The sequence below is a fragment of the Ambystoma mexicanum genome, chromosome 8 (assembly GCF_040938575.1).
Source record: "Ambystoma mexicanum isolate Mex_15411 chromosome 8, UKY_AmexF1_1, whole genome shotgun sequence".
Classification (NCBI taxonomy): domain Eukaryota; kingdom Metazoa; phylum Chordata; class Amphibia; order Caudata; family Ambystomatidae; genus Ambystoma; species Ambystoma mexicanum.
Window position 1 is genome coordinate 207,068,558 of NC_090929.1, and position 8,109 is coordinate 207,076,666.

The following is an 8,109-nucleotide window of genomic DNA, read 5'->3' on the forward strand; positions in this document are numbered from 1 at the left end:
GGAGAGCCATAGTAAAGATTGGATGTTTTTGCAACATAATGCATGTTGAAAGAATTAACTCTATTCATTAAGAGCTGTGCATAGTAAAAACCCTCTGCATTCTCCGTCAATTCCTAGGCAGAGTCAGCTGTAGTGTGGGAGGGAAGATAATTCTCAGCTAAGTATCTGTTACTGAGAAATAGCACATCTCTAGCCCAGAAATCTAAAAAGATTGAAAGCATCACATGAAAGCCCTTTTAAAACTGGGCATGTATATAAATTGAGAGGAAATACCTAGGTTTAGCAATCCTCACACACAAGGGTGTATTAATATTGTGAAGGTCTATACACATTGAAAGATATGCGTGCCAGTAGATGGAAAACGCACACACACGCATCCAATCAGAAACATTATTAGATTGTAAATTACACATTTCAATCCAAATGTACATGACCCAGTGCAAAGAAGGTGCTTTCTGCATGTAAATGACTTAACACTATGTTAGCATGTCATTGCCTATCTGTCAAGGGTCCTCAACATAGGTAATGCATTCACTACCTTCCATATATACAGGGGAGTTGGTACATATTTACGTTTTGTTCATTGATGCAATGTTTCTCTTACGCCATACTTGTCTTGGGGTACTTGACCTCTTTTATTTAATTGTGTCTTATTACAGGGCAGGTTTTTGATAAGGTGTAAACCTTGCCAAAGGCATATGGAGCGCAGTACAATGTAAATAGAGGAGACATAAAAAAGATGAAAAGGAGTAATACATTGCATACAAACTTTAAGAAGACAAAAATAGGATCATCTAAAAAAAGTGCAAAAAAGGCAACAAAGATGTTTTAAGATTTATTTGGGTTTAAAGAATATATGGTACAAGGCAAAGAGAATCCAGCAAAGCATTCCAAATATGGGGAATGCCTGAGGAGTAGGCTTAATTGACAGTGTTGGTTCTCTTAACATGTGGATTTTCAAAGTGGAAAAGAAATTTGCTGAAAGATACTGAAGACTAACAGATTTCAAGATAATTCAGCAGACCTTCAATTGAATCCTGGCTTCAAAATGTGGCGTGATTTCAAAAATTGGGAAATTTGATCGATTTCTTATTTTTTTATGCCGACAGGTCAATCTGATGTGTGATAACTATGTAATAATCTAAAAGGGCTTTTGCACACACTATGCAAGGAAAAAAGAGTGCCAGGCGCAACTTGGCTGCGCACCATTAGTCCTGTCCCATATAATAGTCTGGGGCTAAGGAGTTGAAAAGGAGAGAAGAAACTCTCACCATAAACAGGCAAAGTCCCACGCCGAATGCCCAAGAACAGGCCAAGCGCTGACTCAAGTCATTTAAGCCATGTAGTCATTGTTTGATGACCTCACCTGAACCGTACCGGTCACAGGTAACTCCAAGGTGCTAATCATTAAACTTACCTGAGAATTCTTTTTCAAAAAAAGTTTGGAAGGGACACAAAAAAGGCATAAAAAGGAGACAAACCACAGTAACACTGCTTGAACTCGCAACTGTAAGTAGTGTGTGCCGGGAAGGCAGTGTTGACATCCTCTTTATGCATAACACGTAAGATGCAGATAATGGCTCAATGGTGGTACAGCATTTTGTGGTTTCTAGAATTATAGATCAAAAGAGATCATAGATGGGGTCTTATTTTGATGTATTTTGGAGTGACTGCAGCCACCAGAATGAATGTGATGAAACTGGAGTTTGAATTAGGATAAGTGAATTCCCATGTTGGAAATATGCTTCAAAGCAGTGGTCAAAGGCAAACGAATAGCAGCCATCAAACCCTGGGGAAACCTTCAAAGGTGTGCTTATTACCCAGGTGCAATGCAGAAGCTCCATAAAACTCAACTCCACAAATCATACACCAACTTGGTTCCCGGAAGGATCCAGCACCTAACCTGATCTATGCTTTATTAGATCATCCTGTGGACAGTTTCACTCAAGAGCTTCAGTGCAGACTAAGACTACACATGCTAATTGGATCTATGGAAATCTATTTCTCAAGGGCACTCTAGCTTCATGGTATTCCATCTCCACGAACAAGGAGTGTCCTCATTGGATGTACAAGATCAAGATATAGTCAAATTAAATGAACAGCAGTGGTGCCTCCATGGAAACAGATCCCATGTTAAGGAAGCTATTCTTTGCGCATTCAATTAAGTGGGTTTGTACTTTTTGATATGTTCTTGGTTTATCGAATTAAATCACACAAACGGTGCTTGGCTTTGTATTGCAAAAATTAGCAAAAGTCTCTATTATCAAGCTCAAAAGTACACAGCGGTACTAATTTCATTCTATCATCCTAATCAACAGTACTAGTTTAGTTGACCATGAAATAAGTTAATTTGTTGTGCTCCGTATTGTGGCTTGTATGTTTAGCAGCTAATTCTATCTCACATTGTTGGAGTTCTATGAGGGGTCAATTCTGGGTGTGGAGCTGTCTATGGGTGCTGGTAAAACTCTATGGGCCTCATCACGAGTCTGGCAGTAACCCTTAAATGTGGCGGTAGCACTATTACAGCCGCATTTAAGGGTCCGCCAGATAATGGCTTTGGTGGATTTCCCCCCCCAGCTCTCAGCTGGAGGGAAATCTGCGGCAAAATTGCCGATTTTCGGTGCTATTACCGCCGGTGGGAAGTCTGCCGGCGGTAATAGCGCAAATTTTCCCCATTGGGCCCAATGGGGAATGAGGAATTCCCGAATGGGCCCAATAGGGAATGGGAAATAACCCTTCCGCCAAACCCGTGATCCGGCGCTAATAGCGCCGGGGGGTTTGGCGGTAGGGCTATTAGCGCCGGCACTAATAGCATCGGCGTTACCGCCCAACTCGTGATGAGGCCCTATGTCACAGGCTACCAGTGGATCAGATTCATGGGCTGTAAATAGTGCAGAACGCAGTTGCCGCCTCCTAGTTATTGGTATTAAACAACGAAGAAAGAGATGAGGATAGCGAGGACGAAGAGAATAAGAGAGAGTGCGAGAAGGAGAGGGATGGAGGGAGAGAGAGGCGTCATTATTCTGAATATTTGTGTGGCTTCCACCACCCAACTGTAATATCGTTAGTGCCCACCGGTCCGGCGGTATTACGGGTTGGCCGTTAACTGTAAAACCCATTCCCATTGGACCCACTGGGGAATCTTCTGAGCTAATACTGCACGCTAATACAGCCGAAGGTAATACAGGGCGCTGAATAGGATTTTCACCTGCAGAAAAGGGCTGGAGGTAAAACAGCCCATGTAGCACCCAACTTGTGATAGGACCAGCCCTTACATGCGGCAGCAATACCTTTACCGCCGCATTTGAGGGCTACCGCCCAACTCGTGATGAGGATCATTGAATTTTAGTCTATGCATATCTCATCTTCCTTTTTATCTTGATGACTAAGGTAAATAAATCCTAATGTATTGATAGTTCTGCCAGATAGGGAGATGGGATGCTGAAGCCATGCAGTCTCAGTGCTGACATCCATTATGGAACTCTTTACTTCTCGTAATTGTCTCACGGAAGAATCACTTATAAATAGTTTGGCTATTCCCTGTTTGCTGGTTAATGAAGTACACAGTGAGACCACTGTGAGACATGGGAACCTTCCTGGTGTGGTATTTCATGGGGTAATGTGCCATGGAGCACCACCAGTTTTCAAGTTCAACGTAGCCATACAAAAATCATGATGGACGTTTCTCCAAAAATGTACCTCTCCCAAACCCTGCATTAAAAATTCACCTCAAAAGGTGCAGGCACATGGTGTGCGCTATCACTTGTCTTGTAGTCGTCAGGTGAAGTCAATTACTTGCGCATTTCCTCTGCGTGGGTGGAATTCTGATGAATGTGAATGGGATAATTCCTCAGCATTCACCATCGTTTGTAGCCCATATCTGAAGGCAGCCATTAAATTATATAGAAGACCACTACATTACTTTCTCAGTAATGATAATTGGGCGTCATAGAAAGTGGGAAAAGTCCTTTCATCTAAATTGCTCTCAATGAAGTCCTACCTCTGCCACAGCCATCACTGTGGTTGTGCTCAGTGTACCAGAAAGCTTCTAGGGCAGGGGTCTGCAACCTGTGGCTCGCCAAATGTTTTTGACTACAACTCCCATGATCTCTCACCATTAACTATACTGGTTATGGCTGGTGGGATTTGTAGGTCAAAGCATCTGGAGAGGCAAAGGTTGCAGACCGCTGCACTAGGGTGTCAGTGTGCTTTGTAAGAACCTCCTAATATAATATTTTGAGATCAGGGTACAAGACATGGCAACATATGAACAAATCTTCTTAAAAATGTCTTTCTCAATAACAGCTTCTGGAGACTGGAAGCTCAAAAAAGGTAATAACCAAAGAGGAAAAGGTTTAATAAAACATTTGGAAATTGAGTGTTTTAGGAAGGGGGGTAGAAGGGAGTTTCAGGGACCTGGAGGGTGTAACCCATGTAAAAGAACACAAAAAGATCTCACGGAAACCACCCAGTCCAGAGGATAGTATTCAGAAGGTTTTTTTTTTTATGATGTAAAGACGTTTTCAGATAGAACCGTCAACATAACCATGAGGCTTGTATCTTTTTATCCCAAAGACAGAAAATTGGGCCTCATTGTGAGTGCAAAACCCCTTCACTGTTACTACTGGAATACTGGGACGGGGGGGGGGGGGGTACATTCTCAAAACTCTGAGGTGGTATTATTCTCTTTAGGGCTCCATTGGAATTTGGAAGATTTACCACCAGTGGTAACTCCACTGGTGGTAATTCCCCTTTTCTTGGCAGAAAAGTGGAGGAAAATCCGAAAGGCAAGTGTGGGAGGCTTTTCTACCACTTTCTTTGCAATATAGCAAAAGTGGTGATGATTCCATTACTCTCCATTTTCTTTTTAGCAGACACCCATACTCGGAATTAGGTCCATTATTTTCCACCTCTGAGTCTGTAGATACGTTCTGCTTCTACCCTACCTCTGTTTGGTTCTCATCTGTTAGTAACCACCACTCACAGGTGGATTCCCACCGCGCTCCATTGTCTTTCTCCTCTGAAATATCATGAATGGCTTCTCATCGATTTCGATGCTGCAGCGGAAGGCCCATTCTTTCCAAGTAGAGCACCTCTCTATGGGTTGGTGGATTTGCCCAATTCAGTCGCGGCTACTGAATTTGCCACCAATGGGACTGACTGTTCACCATATGATGTTACCATGTTATTATTGATTGAAATCTTCACTGTGACAACGTGCAGGACGGTGGCCCTGATGCAACCTGGTCACCCTGTGGTGTTACCATGTTATCTATTGAACGGCTGCAGTAAATCCGCAATTTTATAAGTGCCGCAGAGGTGCTGTTACACCCCCTTCTGAGGTCCCATTCGACTTCAATGCGGTTTTGGAGACATTTTTGCCGGCAGTTTTTCCTCTAGTGTTCTGGAGGTAAAACCTCCATGCAAGCGCAGAAGGTTTTTCCACCAACTTACCTCTAACCACCGTTAACACAAATTCCTTACTGCACCGCCCTGCTCGTGATGAGGCGCGCAATGTCCCAGACGTACCTAAGATTGAGGCTGGCTATCTAAAATGATATGGTTACTGCCCCACAGAACCCATGGCATAAGGCGCTATACAAATGCATAACATAACATTTTAACGTAGATTCCTAAAAACACGTTGATAGGAATTCCAAGCCCAAACCAGCTAATAATTCGCATGCAGGATTTTCATAGCTGTGGGCAACATAACAATGTATATAAATGAAAAGTTAAAAAAAAACAGCGTGTAAGCAAACCCCGCAATGGCGCTAAAAGGTGAACACATTTTTTATTTATTTTTTTAGCTGATCAGACTTGGAAATTACGTGTAGGCGTGCAGAAATGTGCCATGCTTTTCGATTTTAAGTCATACAAAATACTGTTTTGTAATTACTCTCGGTAATTACTTCAATATTTGTACATCTGTAATGACTGTAACCATATACAATAAACCCAAACTGTTTAGAACAGATTTGTTAAAAAAAAAAAAAAAAAGCATGAAGGAAGCAGCCCATCTGGCGGGTCCGTATCCTGATTCCAAAGCATGTGGACGCTGCCAGAAGTTCTTTCAAAAGGAAAAAAAAAAAAAGAAGTCTGTGGTTCTCCATGCTTTCCCAGTGACATCATGCTCCATGTCTGAAATCTGCAGCGACTGGTGTAGGCTCAAAGGCATTAGGGCTGTTGTCTTTATAAAGCGATATCAGATGGTTCTTACACTCCCCCCTCCCCCACCTTCCTGCCCCCACCTTCACTTCACCTCTTGCTTGGCCTCCCTCCCCTGGAGCATGCTCTGCTGCTGTACTTTCTGCACAGCCTCCAGAAGTTTCTCTCAGGAAACTGACAAGGCGAGTGAAGCTCAGGCCTAGGTGCGGCAACGGTTGTGCTGAACTGTCAGGAGCTAATGTTGCTCCATGACGCCTGTACACCACCTTTTGCCTTTCACATTTGGGCTGTGCGGTGCAAATGAGTAAACCCTGCCTGCCAGGCAGCGTTTAATTGTAATTGTAAATTCTGCCTGCCATGCAAGTGAATGAAAATGTTGCACAGAGTAAGCAAAATGCGTAAAAGCCTTACGCAGGGCTTTTGCGCATTTTGCTTACGTTAGCAACATCGAACATGAGCTCCTCAAGGTGAGCATCAGAACAATGGGGTGCATGGAAATATGTTTCATCCAGGGGTCGCTAGAGGGGGCAATTGCAAACCCTATGAATTATAGTTTAATTAGTAATCAGTCCACTGAAGTGGCAACTCAAGAAAGACAATGGCACTCATCACGAGTTGGGCGGTATCCCTGCGATAAAACCGCCGGGATACCGCCGGGGCTATTAGCGTTATAGCCAAACCCCCCAGCGCAAATAGCGCCTGATCACGGGTTTGGCGGAACGGTAATTCCCCATTCCCCATTGAGCCCATTTGGAAATTCCCCATTGGACCCAATGGGGAATTTTCAGTGCTACTACCGCCGGCGGTATTAGTGCACGGTAATGGCACCCAAAATTGCCACATTCGCTACGGATTTGCACCCAGCTCAGAGTTGGGGGTAAATCCTGCCAAACACTTGATTTGGTGGACCCTTAAATGCAGCGGTAATAGCGTTACCACTGCATTTCAGGGTTACCGCCAAACTCGTGATGAGGCAGATTGTGCACCATCTTTGGCAAATGTAGGTATGCTACGGGTGCATGTTGCACGTGATTCAGATGTTGTTGCAAGGGTACCGCAATAATTGACCACAAGGTGCACATACCGTTACGCTTCTACTTTGTGGGTGCAACGCTTATGATGGGCATTTCCGTAGTTAGCAAACGACAGGCCATGTTGGCGCCTGGAGTCGTTGCTGCTGGGAATTGGGGTCAAAATAGGCTACCCAAAACGTAGCTCTCTCCTATAGGTATGCAACGGGTGGCCTCTAGGTCAACACTGACCTCCCCTACCACAAGCTCCTTCACAGCTTTGCAAGAGGCACACCCTGTGCAGTGTCGTTCTACGTCACCTTAACATTAAAATCATTGGGTGCAATTGCACATCAATAACGCAAATTGCAATAATGCAGTCTTTTGCTGCACTGTCAGGGGAAATGCAATGCAATGCTTGCACTTTCATTTCGCACTTGCCAACGCACTTGCAATGCTTGCAAGAGACGCCACCACCAAATATACCACTATGCACAGGGGCGGAGACAGCCTTAACATTTTGATGGGGGTGTGGTATGGCAGTTTTGAAAACTGGTAGTGAGTGAGAGGGTAAAACTCACTGCCCTGCGAACTCCCCCACCCCTTCTTCCTCCGGAGACTAAATAGCTATCACACCTTGCTTTGACTCATTAGCTGTATCCTTCATTTCAATTCATAGGCTATTTAGTTTCACAAAGATGCTAGTCATTGGATACATGTAGCATCTAAAAGCTGATCAGCATAGATAAGTCCTGGGCTTCATCAGGGGGGGGTCTGTTAATATTTCCTGGGCAGGCTTTTGTCCTCTGCCACTGCATGTTTGCTGCTGCTATCACGTTAATGATTGCTCAAACATTAAGTAAATACACTGCTCTCCAAGGTGAGAAATTTAACAGGCTCTATATGGGGCTGAGCATCACAACAGAGGATA